The sequence below is a fragment of the Colobus angolensis genome, unplaced genomic scaffold (assembly GCF_000951035.1).
Source record: "Colobus angolensis palliatus isolate OR3802 unplaced genomic scaffold, Cang.pa_1.0 Scaffold186, whole genome shotgun sequence".
Classification (NCBI taxonomy): domain Eukaryota; kingdom Metazoa; phylum Chordata; class Mammalia; order Primates; family Cercopithecidae; genus Colobus; species Colobus angolensis.
In genome coordinates, this window is record NW_012114999.1 from 2728255 (window position 1) to 2740621 (window position 12367).

A 12367-nucleotide genomic window follows, 5' to 3' on the forward strand; every position below is an offset into this window, starting at 1 on the left:
AAGTACTTTGGAAACGCCAAATGAAGCGTAGGCTATTATAATTTTCCATAGTAGAATCTGGGCCTATTTTTTCTAAGGTGGAAAACCTCAAAGTCAAATGCTTGTGAGACATAAAATGTAATGAGTTAAGTGGTAACAGGGAGTGGTGGGGACTGTGGCAAACAGAGAAGGTAGGCTCCTACCTAGGGAGCAACCACTACTCAGCTGCAGTTCACTGCTGTTAGGAGGAAAGCTTGGCCTAGATTTATCCAATCTTATGATTGTGAAGAGAAGCCAGAAATTCAGATACTTATGTAAGAATTCACAATTTTTAAAATAATGTGCTAGCTATACCAAACATGTCTGTGAACCATATTTGGATGTATACAAAAAGATCTAGCTACATCACAGGATTGTGAAGAGGATAAAATGAGATGGAATAGAACCAACAATAATTAACTAGTGAATATGTATCATTAATGCTTTTAAGAAAAACCCATAGACATAATACAAAACAGTTCAGGGTCTGGTGACAGGTTGTACTTTCCAAAGATGGCTGCAATAACATCTCCCATCTGCATGCTATTTTTATAAGGTAACCATGACACTTTTTCTATCAAATGGTGGAGGTTACTTTTCCTCCCCTGAATCTGAGTGGGACTTTATGAATTCCTGAAACAATAGTATAGTGGAAATCATACGATGTGACTTCCAAAGCTAGTAAGTCATAAAAGTGTCATGCATTTCTGCCTTACTCCCTGGGAATGCTCACACCTGTAACCCAGCCTCAATACTGTGAGGGAGCCCAAGGCCCCTGTGGAGTGAAGAGGCCCATGTTGACAGGAACCAAAGCACCTAGGTCACACACTTAGCTGGGTTCTTAGCCAACAGCTAGCTCTAACTGGCCAGCAATGTGAGTAAACTATCTCGAAAGTGGGTCCTCCAGCTCCCATTTAAGCAGCCCCAGCTGAAACTATGAAGAGCAGAGCCAAAGCCATTCCTGCTCAGTCTTGCCTAAATTACAGATTTATAATCAAAATAAATGAATGTCATTGTTTTAAGTCACTAAGCTTTGGAGTGACTTTTTACACAGAAATGTTGAATTTGTAGCCAGAGGCACTACTGGAAGGGCAAAGAAAGGCCCAAGATCAATTCCAAACCTCCAAAAGCACAGATACCAAAATTTTTAAGTTAAAAGGAAAAGGTATTTTCTTTCCAGGTTTCCACGGCTGAGAGAGAACTCATTGAGACAAATAGCAGGGGGAAATGGACAATCTGAAGCTTAATTTGAATCTGACATCAGGCTGAGGAAGGAGTGGTACTTCTATGGAAGGGTTACTTCCATAGCTGAATGTAGCATTGCTCCAAACTCTTTTTAAGTGTGAAGACTAAACATTTTAGTTGATCATCTGGGCCAGTGTTCCTCCAACTGTGATTTTTCACACTGTCCCCTGCAGCCAACCGTCAGAATGGGGCCTGGGAAACTGCATTTTTCAGTCACTTTCCAGATGATTCTTTTGTACCTAAGAATCACTGATTGTTTCTAAGTTTAGAGATCTATACTTCACACATCTTCCATGTAACCCTTTAAGACATTTTTCCTGCAGTTTATTTCTTAAAGAAATGCTCATAATTTAACATTTAAGCCGTCCGCGTCTTGTCAGGGGAGGAAGCAGGGTTTCATTTCTCAGCTGACAGAGGACCTGTGTCCCCAATGACTGGATATAGTGGGCTTGGCATTAAGCTTGAAGGAATGGAGGAAAAGGGTCATCTGAGACAGATGGTGGGTAAAAAGAGGAATAATCATTTAGTTCTGCTCTGATCTTTGTTAATTTCTTTTATTCTGCTGGTTTTGTGTTTGGTTTGTTCTTGTTTCTCTAGTTCCTTGAGGTGTGACATTAGATTGTCTATTTGTGCCCTTTCAAACTTTTTGATGTAGGGATTTAATGCTATGAACTTTCCTCTTAGCACCACTTTTGCTGTATCCCAAAGGTTTTGATAAGTTGTGTCACTAATATCATTCGGCTCAAAGAATTTTTAAATTTCCATCTTGATTTCATTGTTAACTCAAAGATCAATAAAGGGCAGATTATTTAATTTCCATGTATCTGCATTGTTTTGAGAGTTCCTTTTGGAGTTTATTTCCAGTTTTATTCCACTGTGGTCTGAGAAGATACTTGATATGATTTCAATTTTCTTAAATTTATTGAGACTTGTTTTGTGGCCTATCATATGGTCTATCTTGGAGAATGTTCTACGTGCTGATGAGAAGGATACATATTCTTCAGTTGTTCAGTAGAATGTTCTGTAAATATCTGTTAAGTCCATTTGTTCTAGGGTATAGTTTAAATCCATTGTTTCTTTGTTGATGTTCTGTCTTAATGACCTGTCTAGTGCTGTCAGTGGAGTATTGAAGTCCCTCACTATTATTGTGTTGTCATCTATCTCATTTCTTAGGTCTAGTAGTAATTGTTTTACAAATTTGGGAGCTCCAGTGTTAGGTGCATATATATTTAGGAATGTAATGTCTTCCTGTTGGACTAATCCTTTTATCATTATATAATGTCCTTCTTTGTCTTTTTTTACTGTTGTTGCTTTAAAGTCTGTTTTGTCTGATATAAGAATAGCTACTCCTGCTTGCTTGCTCTTGGTTTCCATTTGCGTGGAATGTCTTTTTCCACCTCTTTAAGTTTATGTGAGTCCTTACGTATTAGGTGAGTCTCTTGAAGTCAGTAGATCCTTGGTTGGTGAATTTTTATCCATTCTGCCATTCTGCATCTTTTAAGTGGAGCTTTTAGAACTTTTCCATTCAACATTAGTATTGAGATGTGAGGTACTGTTCTATTCATGTTAGTTAGTGCCTAAATACCCTGTTATTTTTCATTGCGTTATTGTTTTATAGGCCCTGTAAGATTTATGCTTTAAGGAGCTTCTATTTCAGTGTATTGTGAAGTTTTGTTCCAAGACTTAGAACTCCTGTTAGCATTTCTTACGGTAGTGGTTTGGTAGTGGCAAATTCTCTCAGCGTTTGTTTGTCTGAAAAAAGACTTTATCTTTCCTTCAGGTCGAAGCTTAGTTTTGCTGGATATAAAATTCTTGGCTGACAATTATTTTGTTTAAGGAGGCTAAAGATTAGACCCCAATCCCACTGGCTTGTAAGGTTTCCGCTGAGAAATCTGCTGTTAATCTGAGTTGACTGTGGGGACAGGAGCCTCTTCTGGCTGGCAGAGATAGACCATTGCCACTCCCTGTTCAAATATTCCTATAACTTCATTTTTTGGGCACTGTTTGGGCATCCTTAATCCACACCAAGTCACTGCTCAGTCCCAACTACCACCCAGAGTCCCACTGCGTCCTGCTTTCCTTTCAGTAGCAGAAAGAATTTAGGCTGCAAGAACTTAGGCTAAAAGTTAGAGAATGTGTGATTTTAGTAAAAATAATACCAGCAAATATTATTAAAATATTCCCTGCCTCCCTCCCTCCCTTTATTTTTTCTTCCACTATCTTTCTCTCTTTTTTGAGAAATGATCTCACTGTCACTCAGGCTAGAGTGGAGTGGTGCGATCCTAGCTCACTATAACCTCTAACTCCTAGCCTCAAGCAATTCTCCTGTCTCAGCCTCCCAAGTAGCTGGGACTACTAAAAATTAGCACCCAGCTAATTAAAAAAACATGTAAAATTGTTGGCCAGGCTGGTCTCTAACTCGTGGCCTCAAGCTCCCTCCTGGGCCTCCCAAAGTGTTGGGATTACAGGCACAAGCGACTACACCCAACCTATTAAAATACTGTCTTTTGGTGAAGAGGAAATGCTCATCAGCAAAGAAAGACACTGAATCTAACATGTAAAGACCTATTATGCGCAGGGTTCTTTGCTAAGCCCTCCCTCTGGGGGAAAGCAATGGCCCTTTGTATGAGCCAGAAACCTTAAAAATGTTATAATCAAGTTGCAAGAATATGTATGTAGTAACATTCCACATCCACAAAAATTGTATGCACAGATACATATTAGTATATTTATTAGATAATCTGGAAGATTCTAATCACTGTGGCTGTAACTTGGGGTCGGGTAGGAAGACCAAATAATAAGAAATTTGAAGAGAACAGGTCTCATTTGTTTAGAATGGTAGGGCATGCGGGATCAAATCAGAATTCCAAAATGTCCTTAGGCTATTGTTCACCCCTACATGAAGTGCCATCATCTGGTTTTCCAGTGAAGATGCAGAAGCTCCTATTTTTCCTTCTGGAATGCCAAAGCCCCTTGTTTTATGCTAATGTCTCCTCATTAGCATAGGGAGAAATAAGATCAGGATTGCAATTAGGATTATTTCCTTAGGAGAGATTCTTTAGGGGCAATGATCCATTGCATGGTCAATCATACTGGTGAGGGACCTTGAGGAGTCAGGTGGAAGAATATCCAGCTTGATGTCTTTTGTAAGTCTTGGGACTTTAGGGCTAAACAAAAGTTAATGGGAAGCCCTTCCCCATTTGGTCAGAAGTAGAGGAGGGAGTGTGTGGGACAAAATGGGCCATAGAAGACTGCCTTTACTTACATTCTATGGCTATTAGTTCAAATTGATGAACTAACATAATTTTAGCTGGAATTCTATTCTTTCTATGATATTTGCAATTTCTGCAGCATTTATAACATTTGTAACAGAAATATTAAAATAATAAACAATACGGTGAACAACTGAGAGGTTCATTTAGCTAAAGACAATGAAGAAAAGAAATAACATATTATAGAAAAAACCCTGAACATACCTTTTGATAGTTTGTGCTTAATAGAATAATCATCCTTCTCCCTTTGCTTATATATGTACTTTATGATATATTTGAGTGGATTTATCCAGAACTGTAATTAACTGATGATTTATAATATCTAATTACTTAACTTACCATTCATTTTCTGCTGGGAGTACAACTTGAAGAGGGTTGAGTTCCAATTGCCAAAAATATTTGATTATCAGTGTCCTCATTATTCTATGGGTTATTCTGTCCTAAAGGTAGCTTTCCTATGAATCCAGTAGTGCACTAAATGGCAGTATAATTTAAATCAAATACTGTCTGCTTTCAAGTAAGATCTAAAACACTTACAGTCTTATTTGTCTTCACTTCCAAACAAAAATATCCATTTCCTATATATTATTTTGAATAGGGGTAAAAATTAGGAACCATGTTTCCATGATCTCAGGATTCCAGATGTTTTGGGGACAGAACCATTCTTCCTGAATTTGTTTGCAATCTAAAACTGAAATTGGATTCCAAATATTATTATTTAGTATGGTTCCATCAACTGCCCTTTGGGAGAACATGGGTATTATTAAAAATGATCCCTATTTCTGCTAGCTGTACTGCATTATATTTCTGGTTACTGCCTATGTGGGTTGCTGAAGCTCTAAGAGTACAGGCTGTGTACCCTGGTAGCAATTTTCCAGGAAGAAGAGGGCCCATATGTTTTCCATAAATGTCTACCTTGTGCTTCTGCATCCAAAATGACTGGCCATGTTTTAGAGGCCACTTCTGCTTCCATTTGGATTAGCATGGTCAATAACCTTGTTGAGTCTGAACCCATGCATTTTCTGATTGTTGGGCTTTGGCATAGTCCCTTGTTAGCTGGGCAGTTTGATTCACCCATTTAGCAATAGCATGATTATCTTTCCATGCAGCTTCTCAACCCTCACTTTCCTTCTAAAAGAGTATGCTTTTTATTCTACCTAGGTTGGTAAGTATCAACTTTTCTTGTAAATGTCTTTCTTCATTAAATACATTCTCAACTTGTCTTAATGTCCCAGGTCCTGCCTCTATTGCATTTAAGGCTCTTTTTACAATTTAGATTTTTTGGAAAAGAAGTTTAGTTAAGCTTTGTTAATAATGGAGTATATCTCCTTTTAGTAAAGTTGGTTCATACAAACTGCCATTCACTTTCATAGGTCAACCTGTAATTATCTCATGGAATAATTGATGTATTATTCCAGAAGGAGCTGCTCTTAGATTAAGCAAAACCAGTAGAAGAGCCTTGAGCCAAGAAATAGGAAAAGCTTTCGATAATTTTCTAGCTGGGTTTTATTTTTGATATGTTCATTCCACCAATCAGAAGACTAGGCATGGGATGTACAATAAAAATATTGGAAAATAGGCCAGATTATACAAATTGAGTGAATTATCTATTCAGTGAAATGAGTTCCCTATTTCTATGTAATTTGGAAAGAATTCCTCAAAAGGAAATCATCCATTCCAACAAACATTTTCCTACTGCTTACACTGTGGCTTTTTCTCAAGGAAATTCTTCAACACAATGAGAGAACATATAAATCATAACCAATACATATTTATAACCCTGAGCTGGAGGTAAGTGGATAAAATCCATTTGTCAAATATTGAAAGGGCCAGTGGGCAAAGTTAAATGCCCTTGAGATCTAGAAGAGGCTTTCCTGGATTACATATAGGACAAATTGGACATTTAGCATAAACCTTATGAACTACTGTGGGTGAGGGTTTCCAGTAATAGTGTTTTCCCCAGGCAAATATTTTCTCAGGTCCCCAGTGAATGAGTTCACGGACATGTTGTAATATAGGAAATTGATATCCCAAAGGCAAAATAGGGATTTGCTTTTCTGTCACTGGGTCTATATTATATTTTGTAAGTAGGGGAAAAGCATTCTCCTTTAGTTAGTCATATTTGCTTTTTCCACTTTGAAGCCTTTTCTTGAGCCCCTTCACTTTAAACATGGCCATCTCTACAGTTTCATTTGATATTAGCATTAAGCTAATTTTTTTTTTTTTTTTTTTTTGCTCAGCATCAGCAAAATTATTTGCTTTACTCCAGGGAGTCATGTTTGGAATGTCCAGGACTCTTAACAACAGCCAATTTTTTTTTGGCAACTGGATGGCTTCCAAAAGATCAGAAACTTGAGAGCCATGTTTAATAGGATGTCCAAAGGAGGTTAAATAACATCGCTGTTTCCACAACATTCCAAAGACATGAGCTGCACCAAAAGTGTAATGGCTGTCAGTATAAATATTAGTTATTTGACTTTTGGCCAGTTAGACAACCTCTGGTGAGTACTATTAATCCAGCCAACTGTGCTGACTTGACTTTAGGCAAGAAATTGCTCTCTATGATGTCTACATGAGACACAATGACATAGCCTGTTTGGTATTTTTCAAATTTATCCTTTAGATATGATGCATCTGTGGACCAGGTAACATCAGCATTTTGTAGTGGTATCTCCTGTAAATTCTGACTGGGCATCAAAAGCTGTTCTACTAGTAATAGAACTATACAGCATATAGAGTGTATGCTGTTTTATACAGTCATGAGGTAATCTCCTCAGGTGCTTCAAGAAGTAACTTGTGAGATTAAGACTATTACAGCAAGAGAGAGTAATGTGTGGAGCAGAGAATAAAAGTACATTGTAATAAAGCCAATCAGTTGACAGAAAAATATTGTGTATGATGTGAATTCAAAAAAGCTTCTGCAGAATGAAGTACATATATAGTCAAGGGAGCCTCCATTACAGTTTCCTGAGTAGCCTTGAGAAACATGATAATGCCTGAAATAGCCCTACAAGAAGGCGGCAGCCCATGAGCTATAGAGTCTATTGCTGACTATCAGAGTCAGTAGTTCTGTATTTTCCCCTGTGTTTTGGGGCTGGAACACCCAGGATGATGTCATGGCTTCCATAAACAAAAAAGAAAAATGGTAGCTGATAATTTGGATGGCTCAAAGCAGGGGCTCTTGTAAGATTCTCCTTTATTTACTGAATAGTTATTTGTTCTTACAATATCCAATGTTTGGGGTCAGGTTGATCTTTCATCAATGCATATAAAGACTGTTCCATGGGAGAAAAATTGGGTATCTAACTGTATCAGCAGCCAGCTAAGCCTAAAATACTCCTAAGCTGTCTTTCGGTCTTTGGAGTTGGGTATGCAAGAATTCCAGTTACTTGATCTGAATTTATATGTATTTCCTCCTTAGAAATTAAATGTCCCCCTTTTCCCGCTCCTAGCACTGCTGGGCCTGCAGGTCTCTGTCGAGCAGCGGACACGGGTCTCTGTTCCACAAGATGGGGTTTGTTAAAGTTGTTAAGAATAAGGCCTACTTTAAGAGATACCAAGTGAAATTTAGAAGACGACGAGAGGGTAAAACTGATTACTATGCTCGGAAACGCTTGGTGATACAGGATAAAAATAAATACAACACACCCAAATACAGGATGATAGTTTGTGTAACAAATAGAGATATCATTTGTCAGATTGCTTATGCCCGTATAGAGGGGGATATGATAGTCTGCGCAGCATATGCACACGAACTGCCAAAATATGGTGTGAAGGTTGGCCTGACAAATTATGCTGCAGCATATTGTACTGGCCTGCTGCTGGCCCACAGGCTTCTCAATAGGTTTGGCATGGACAAGATCTATGAAGGCCAAGTGGAGGTGACTGGTGATGAATACAATGTGGAAAGCATTGATGGTCAGCCAGGTGCCTTTACCTGCTATTTGGATGCAGGCATTGCCAGAACTACCACCGGCAATAAAGTTTTTGGCGCTCTGAAGGGAGCTGTGGATGGAGGCTTGTCTATACCTCACAGTACCAAACGATTCCCTGGTTATGATTCTGAAAGCAAGGAATTTAATGCAGAAGTACACCGGAAGCACATCACGGGCCAGAATGTTGCAGATTACATGCGCTACTTAATGGAAGAAGATGAAGATGCTTACAAGAAACAGTTCTTTCAATACATAAAAAACAGTGTAACTCCAGACATGGAGGAGATGTATAAGAAAGCTCATGCTGCTATACGAGAGAGTCCAGTCTATGAAAAGAAGCCCAAGAAAGAAGTTAAAAAGAAGAGGTGGAACCGTCCCAAAATGTCCCTTGCTCAGAAGAAGGATCGGGTAGCTCAAAAGAAGGCAAGCTTCCTCAGAGCTCAGGAGCGGGCTGCTGAGAGCTAAACCAAACAATTTTCTATGATGATTTTTCAGATATAGGCAATAAACTTACAGACAGAAACTAAAAAAAAAAAAAAAAAAAGGAAAGAAATTAAATGTCCCAAATGTTTTATTTCTGTTAAGAAGTATTGGAATTTTTATTTAGATAACTTATGTCTTGTTTTAGCTAATTGTTCCAGCAACTACAGGGTGTGATTTTTACAATCATGTAGAATGGAAAAGCATAACAAGAAATCATCCACATACTGGAGTAGAGTGGAATTTTCCTCAAAATTTAGCTCAGTCATCTCAGCCCTTAATATTTTGAAAAATAGTTGGGCTTCCAGTATAACCTTGAGGCATAGCAGTCCAGGTATATTGATAGCCATTCCAGGTAAAGGCAAACAAATATTGACTGTTGGGATCTACTGGTATGCTAAAAAACAAAAAGCACTGCATAAATCAATTAGTGAAATTCACTGCCTACTGGTATATTAAATAAAGGAGTGTGTAGGGATTTGGGACTACTGAATGATGGGGAATCACAGTCTTGTTAATGTTTCTCTAATCTTGTACAAAGCTCCATTCCTTCCCATTAGGTTTTCATGCTGGGAGGATGGGAGTATTACAAGGACTGGTGGAAGGGATAATCCATCCTTTATCAATAAAATGTTTGAATATTGATTTTATTTCTATTGTTACTCCTGATATTGTTTAATATTTGGAAGTGGAAATGGTTTATTTGGATCCATTCATGTCCACATTGGGGTAGCTGTTAAGATTTTAATGACATTGGTAGATGATTCAGACCATAAATAATTAGGGATTTGGCTTAATGAAGCATCAAGATGGCTGGGCATGGTGGCTCACATCTGTAATCCTAGCACTTTGGGAAGCCAAGGTGGGCGGATCCCTTGAGGTCAGGAGTTCTAAACAAGCCTGGCCAACATGGTGAAACCCTGTCTCTACTAAAAATACAAAAAAATTAGCTGGGCGTGGTGGTGTTCATCAGTAATCCCAGCTAGTTTGGAGGCTGAGGGAGAAGAATTGGTTAAACCCTGGAGGCAGAGGTTGCAGTGAGCTGAGATTATGCCACTGCACTCCAGCCTGGGTGACAGAGTGAGACTCTGTCTCTAAATAAATAAATAAATAATAAAGAAAGAAAGCATCAAGTTCTTTTTTTGTCTTAATACTTGATGATTGAATTTGGATGACTATCTGCTCTGAATTTTCTGATATATCATTTTGAATCAATCCTCTTTCAGTTACTTTTTTAAAACATTTTTCTTGTTTTTGAAAAAGAAATATGAGCATTACAAAGTTCTAGAAAATCTCCTCCCATAAGATGTATTGGTGTAGAAGGCTCCAAAGAAAAGAAGGATGTCCATCTAAATTTCCCTACTAGAAAGGCAGAGATTCTGATTTGCATATAGTCACTGGTTGAGTAGATATCCCTACCATTTGAACTGTTTGATTACTCTGAGGAAGAAAATTCTTTAAAAAGGTAGGGTTGAGAACAGAAAGGGTAGCTCCCATGTCAACTAATGCTTTCATTTATTCTCCATTTATACATAGTTTCACTTCCTGCAAAGTATTGCAAAAGAAAAGGGAAAGCCCTCTTGATTCCCTCGGAGACCCTATTCCTCTTTTCCTTTTCTTCCTTTTGTTTCTGTACCCATTTCAGTATTCTGCAATTTTTCTTTTCTTTTTTTTTTCTGAGACAGAGTCTTGCTCTGTCACCCAGGCTGGAGTGCAGTAGGGCGATCTCAGCTCACTGCAAGCTCCGCCTCCCAGGTTCACGCCATTCTCCTGCCTCAGCCTCCCGAGTAGCTGGGACTACAGGCACCCGGCACCACGCCCGGCTAATTTTTTTTTTTTTGTATTTTTAGTAGAGATGGGGTTTTACCATGTTAGCTAGGATGGTCTGGATCTCCTGACCTCGTGATCCACCCGCCTCTGCCTCCCAAAGTGCTGGGATTACAGGCGTGAGCCACTGTGCCTGGCCTCCGCAATTTTTCTTTAGATGTCCTGTTTTCTTGCAATAACAACAAACATCTTTAGATGTTTCTGAGGCTTCTTTTGAAAGCAAGGCCTCTGTTTAGATCAGGTAAACTGAGCAGTAAGTTGTTGAATCTGTAAATTCATTATTTTAGCCGTTTTGTTGTCTTTCTTATTCTGTATAACTGGCCAATTTATCAGCAAGTTTCACTAGCTCCAAACTGTACACAGAATCCCAGTTTATTTGGTGCATTTTGACCACCTTGGCCAATTGCTCATCCAATCTCTTAAAGAAGGTTAAAATTAAAATAGAATCATTCTGATGATTCCTTAGACTTTCTTCATTCATTTCCAAATACTGTCTAAAACCCTTTTCAAATCTTTCATAGTAGTCCAGCACGATCTTGTTTGGTTTTTGTTTACATTGCTGGACTTTAGACCAGTCAGAGGTCTCAGGAAATATCAGGTGAATTGTTGAGGCTAAATGGTTTGTCAGTTCTCAAGCTTTTGCTTGGTCTGCAGCTGTTTGTTTATGAAGATAATTTCTCAGGCCGGGTGTGGTGGTTCACGCCTACAATCCCAGCGACTTGGGAGGCCAATGCAGGAGAATCATTTGAGGCCAAGAGTTAGAGACCAGCCTAGGCAGCATAGTAAGACCTTATCTCTACAAAAAATGTTTAAAATTGGCCAGGTGCAGTGGCTCACGTCTGTAATCCCAGTACTTTGGGAGGCCGAGATGGGCAGATCATGAGGTCAGGAGATTGAGACCAGCTTGGTCAACATGGTGTAACCCTGTCTCTACTAAAAATACAAAAATTAGCTGGGTGTGGCAGCATGTGCCTGTAATCCCAGCTCCTCAGGAGGCTGAGGCAGGAGAATCACTTGAACCTGGGAGGCGGAGGTTGCAGTGAGCCGGGATTGTGCCACTGCACTGCAGCCTGGCAACAGAGCGAGACTCCATCTCAAAAAAAAATTAAAAAGTTTAAAATTTAAAAAAATTAGCCAGGTGTGGTGATGCATGCCTATAGTCCCAGGTACTCAAGAGGCTGAGGTGGAAAGATCATTTGAACCCAGGAGTTAAAGGCTACAATGAGCCATAATCACACCACTGCACTGCACTGCACACCAGCCTGGGCAGCAGAGTCAGATCTCAACTTTAAAAGAAAAAAAAAAAGAAAATTGTTTAGTGGATCTTTCCAGTCAGCCTTTGACACCCATTCCCTTGCTTTTCTTTCAGATACTAACATGTGAACCAACTGACAGAGAGCTAAATGGCCAAGATTCATATTTTCTTATGACTAGACTAAACTCCTAAGTATAACTAGTAGGATCCTGGGTAGGATCTGGAAATTCCTTAGTAAGAGCTCTAAGTTCTGCCTTGGTCCAGTGAGTTTGGGCCACTGAAGGTTTTCCCCTTGGGTCAGGCTTTTCTTTAATGCATGCTATCAAAACCTCTGT

The 12367-nt window shown here is 39.0% G+C and overlaps 1 protein-coding gene and 1 pseudogene across 2 annotated transcripts in view; one reads left to right on the forward strand and one right to left on the reverse strand.

Annotated features, from left to right (window-relative positions):
- BCAR3 (breast cancer anti-estrogen resistance 3) overlaps window positions 1–12367 on the reverse strand; it is a 281941-nt gene that overhangs the window by 226403 nt on the left and 43171 nt on the right. The window lies entirely within an intron of this gene.
- On the forward strand, window positions 7971–8993 carry LOC105510303 (annotated as a pseudogene). The gene has a single exon (XR_001001543.1). The product of XR_001001543.1 is annotated as a 60S ribosomal protein L5 pseudogene (transcript).